At 40.9% G+C, this 4889-nt stretch overlaps 1 long non-coding RNA gene across 1 annotated transcript; it reads right to left on the bottom strand.

The window, feature by feature from the left end:
* Positions 1 to 1018: 1018 nt before the first annotated feature.
* On the bottom strand, positions 1019 to 3423 carry LOC145660210 (uncharacterized). Its single transcript, XR_014126406.1, has 3 exons — positions 3164 to 3423; positions 1921 to 2220; positions 1019 to 1113 (listed from the first exon to the last, which is right to left on the bottom strand). It is a non-coding gene; the product is annotated as an uncharacterized LOC145660210 (long non-coding RNA).
* Between the last annotated feature and the right edge of the window lie 1466 nt (positions 3424 to 4889).

Below are 4889 nucleotides of genomic sequence, written 5' to 3'. Positions count from 1 at the left end.
AGGCATTTGTTAGTCTCTCTCTCTCTCTCTCTCTCTCTCTCTCTCTCTCTCTCTCTCTCTCTCTCTCTCTCATTCCCGGCCTAGCCACCCACTTTACCTCCTGTCACATCTCTGTTGTACTGGAACTGACAATCTTTCATTGTTATTCTATCAATCCCAGTGTCTGCCTTTGTCTGTCCCCATTCCTGTCTTTGTAACTGTCCCAATCCCAGCTGTGGTTCGGGTTCCTGTTATCCTGTATCCCGTGCTCCTACTCTCAGCCGGGCTCCCGTCCATCCCGCTGCCCAAGCTGGAACCCAGTCGTCTCCTGTCCAGCCTGCTGTCAGGTTTTTTGGTTGTGGTACAAAGTCCTGTTTCCACCCCTCACTCGATGGACTTTCCCATTTTTTTTCTCCTTTCCCACCTGTCCTTGTCCAGGTTCTCCAGACCCTGCTGTGTGACGCCGGGCTCAGGCTCCCTTGTCAACTGTTATGCATGTCAGGAGCCCCGTGTTAAGGGGGGTGTGGGTGCTACTGTAACACCCCTCACCACCATCACACAGGAGCCCCGTGTTAAGGGGGGTGTGGGTGCTACTGTAACACCTCTCACCACCATCACACAGGAGCCCCGTGTTAAGGGGGGTGTGGGTGCTACTGTAACACCCCTCACCACCATCCTCCTCCCCATGTGCTCCTTTGTTTGTTTTTGTTCCTCCACATGCTTTGTGTTGTTCATGCCCTCACACAGGGGTCCTGTGTTTCTCCTTTCACTTACCCCCGTCACCTGGGTCTAGTCTCACCCTCATTATTTACCCTATAAAGTCCAATCCTGTACAACCACTAATGTCAGTTATTTTGCCTTATTCGCTTGTATGACATTGTGTATGCAACATTAGCACAGTATGTTCATGTGTGCTTTCATTTTCATTAAAAAATGCATCAGACAAGGTTACCTCATACTTGCATACTGCCCCACACTCGTTAAACCAATGTGTGTTACCTCCATTGGTAGATGATGGACTGAATGTCTTATAACCATTTGGAGACGTCATTGTAGTAGTAGGTTTAGTTGAAGCTGTTGGACTTGTTGTGTCAGTGTCCACTGGAGGAGGATTTACAGGTTTATATGGAGCCTCTGCCAGAATAGAAAAGTGTGATCAGTTATAAGTAATGAGGGTTCAGGGCTGTTATGTATTTTGTATGTTTAACTTTAGATTTTATACTACAGAATTGTATTTACAATTTGTACAAACAAAATTGTTCAGTTTGCTGTGTTTGGTTTGCTGTATGTCAGTGGTGGTAAAACGACAGCAAAGTCTGAGCTTACAGGGCTCTGTACATCCTTTATGAAGCAGGAAGAATTGCTTTAAAAAAAAAAATAAAATCAGTAATTTTCTGTGAGCAAATCAAATAATTACAGAGAGGCAAGGAGGTGGGACGTAATACTCTGTAATATTTTCTTATTGATTCTTAATGTTTGGTGCCCAAAAAGCCAGAGCTGTTTATGAAATTGTGCTTTTTAAACCTCATTACACAGTACAGTCAGCCACAATTCTGGTGTGTTTATACTCCAGTAGAAACACCTAGTATGCACACAGTTAGACACTGTAGCCTGTCTGTTTCCATGAATATTTTCGAGATCACTGGTCAGTTTCTGACCACATGACCAAGGCTCCTTGGATTAAAGATGGAGAGATGAAAGTGAAGCACAAATAGAACGTCATATTTTATTTCTGAGTGTTTTAGGTCTGTGATCTATTAGTGTTGCATCATTGAGTTCAGATTCATATTTTAGATGAGCATATTATTCCATATTTGCTACTAGGATGTCTAGGCAATACATTTGTTTTTACATAGTGCAGTAGTTATTGGTACAGACCAGTCACTAAATGTAGTCAAAAACATTTTAGACATACACTAAATATAAAAGTGGTTTGTTTACCTTTTACATTGAGATTGACAGTTGTATGGTGAACACTGATACTACACATGTACTTTCCCTCATCCTCTTTAGTCAGACCAGATATGAATAAAGAGAAATTTCCTGGAGCAGCAACCATCTTAATTCTACCAGTGTAATGCTTTGTCTGGTCAGTTGAGTAGATGACATTTGAATCTTCTATAAAACTCCATCTGATAGTCTTTGGCTTGGCCAGCAGTTTAGTGCAGGAACAGGGCAGCAGGACAGACCCTCCCACGTATCCACTCAGCACTGTGGGAGGATTCACAATATCCTTACAGACTAGAGAGAGCAGAAACACTGACATGTTACACTACTGTTATGAAGTAACCAGTACAACCAGTGACATTCTTCTGTGAACCATCATATGAAGACAAAACAAATCCATTTGTCAAATTTTTAACATCAAAAAGATGTTCTGATGTTCTGTAACTTACAAAGTTTATGCAACAGTTTATGCTCTGTCACATTTGATAAATATGAATGGATGGGAAAAATCTTGTATTTGTAGAGTCAGTGGTTCTAGCCCATCTGGTGTAATACACAGTTAGTGTTAACCATCCTCCAACTCCAGTCATGGTCAGTGTCTGACCACTGAACCACTGCTGGCTGGATATCTTTCACTGTCAGAACACTCTCAGCCTACCAGTAGCACTGAATCCAGTAACACTGCTGTACCTGAACCACTCATACCAGTACAACACCCACTACCAAGCCTCCAGCACTGTAGTGGGATTGATGTGTGGAGAATGGTTCAGTATCCACATATACTAGGACATCTGTGGTCAGAAACTGACCAGTAATGTCCTGGGTGCAGGGTGACACACAAACTGTGTAAGACACCAGGTGGACACAGTCTATAATTATACCTACACATTCATTTATTAGAGGTACTGAAAGTGTTCAGTGAGGGCAGGTGAAATGTATGTTAGTTGTGTTTAACTCTTCTAGACTGGTGACAGAGGGTGTCTGGTGACTAATATCTGAGGATAATGTGGTCCACATGTTAGATACATAAATATGTAATGGTGTTTCTTTATTTTTAAATGTCCTGTTTTTTAATTTTAGTAATATGTGATGTATATGTGTCTAATAAAGTGTGTGGTGAATGTATTTATATTACATTTATTTGTATGTTTGAAAAGCGAAGTTCATGATGGAGATCCACCAGGTGAAATCTACTTAGGAGATTTTAATTTGTCTGTATTTCTGAATAATATTTTACCTGAAACATAAAGTTTGATGTCTTTGTGTGTATTCCCTTTAGTTTGACACCTGTAGTCTCCCTCATCCTCCTCAGTCAGGTGTGATATGAGTAGAGAGAAATTTCCTGGAGAGTGAGCAGTACCCAGCTGAACTCTGTTTCTGTACTGTTCACTCTCACTGGAGATCTCTGTATAACTGGAGTTTTGGTGTTTCTGCCAGGTGAAACTCTCAGGTCTGGTTTGTGGGTCAGTGCAGGAACAGGGCAGTAGTACTGAGTCTCCTGCGAATGCAGTGATCTCTGTGATCTTCTGATGTTCCAGTGTACAGCCTGCAGAAACACACCAGTAGAAGACCTTCACCATCAATCCCCTCATGTGCATGTCCCAACATTTGAGTTTCATCTCTTTAGTCTTTTCATCTCTTTTCTCTTTAACATGGCTTAACTATCTCAAGAACACAGAGATTTGTGATTGTTCAGAGTAACATTTACTATACAACCATGTACTGACTACTTACTTTACTCTGATTATTATGCTCTAGTCTGAGCACTGAATCCGATATGCATGGGTTATATGTAATTAGATATAACTGCACCACAATGACACATTGTGTTCAAGGTTTGGTTTACAACTGAAAGCAGCCTACTAACCAAATCTTAAATTCTACCTTACATGTTCAGGTAATATACAACACACACACACACACACACACACACACACACACACACACACACACATACACATGCACAATTTTATTCTCAGCACCTACTTTATCAGAAACAGTAACATCACCCATTGGCACTAGTGTCCACATGTGCCTTTAAAGTGCCTTTTATAGGTGGTCAGAGATGTCGTCTCTAACTGAACTCCTATAGATGTTTTCAGTGTTTCTTATAAAGTAGCTACTGAGTAGATCTTTGATGATCTACAGAAGTAGAGAGAAGGTAACACTCACCATCAGCAGCATGGAGCACAAGGAGCAGATAAACACACACCTGCATTCTTACTGAGTTACACACACACTACACACAGCTACAGCAGGACTGCTGATACACACCATACACACACTCTTCAGAACTACACTCTACTGAATAATATGACAACTACAGTTATAGTGGAGATGAAGTGCATTCAGATGAAGTTCTGACCAACGTCTATCCCCAACACAGACACACATATAAGTAAGAATGACAACATTCTCCCTCACATATATAGTTCAAGTTCAAGTTCGGTTTATTTGTCACATACATAGTCATACACAGTACAACACGCAGTGAAATGGTGGAGAGTGCTCTGTCCAAACTGAGGAAGAGAACCAGGGGTGCATAGAGAAAAAAATATATATACAGATAAATATATATTCTATGTATGTACAAAAATATATTAACAATGTATGTACAATATATGTATATTATGATTATATACACAATGTACAATGTATATGGTTGAGTATATATGTACACAATCTACAGAATGTACAGATCCATTGTATAGTACCATATCTACAGTTGTTGTAACAGGTTAATTGAGTATAAATCTAAATCTATATATATAGATGTACAGATATACAGTCATGTTACGTGGTGGTGGTCCCCACAGTTTATCAGTTTCCCTGATTCAGGGCCCGAATGGCCTGTGGGAAGAAGCTCCTCTTCAGCCTCTCTGTCTTGGCCTTCAGGGAGCGGAAGCGCCTCCCTGACCTCAACAGAGAGAAGAGTCTATTGTTGGGATGGGTGGGGTCCTTCA

The sequence above is a fragment of the Electrophorus electricus genome, chromosome 2 (assembly GCF_041902795.1).
Source record: "Electrophorus electricus isolate QZ-2024a chromosome 2, ASM4190279v1, whole genome shotgun sequence".
Taxonomy (NCBI): domain Eukaryota; kingdom Metazoa; phylum Chordata; class Actinopteri; order Gymnotiformes; family Gymnotidae; genus Electrophorus; species Electrophorus electricus.
The sequence above is the reverse complement of the archived record's forward strand: the minus strand, read 5'-3'. Positions and strand labels throughout refer to the sequence as shown.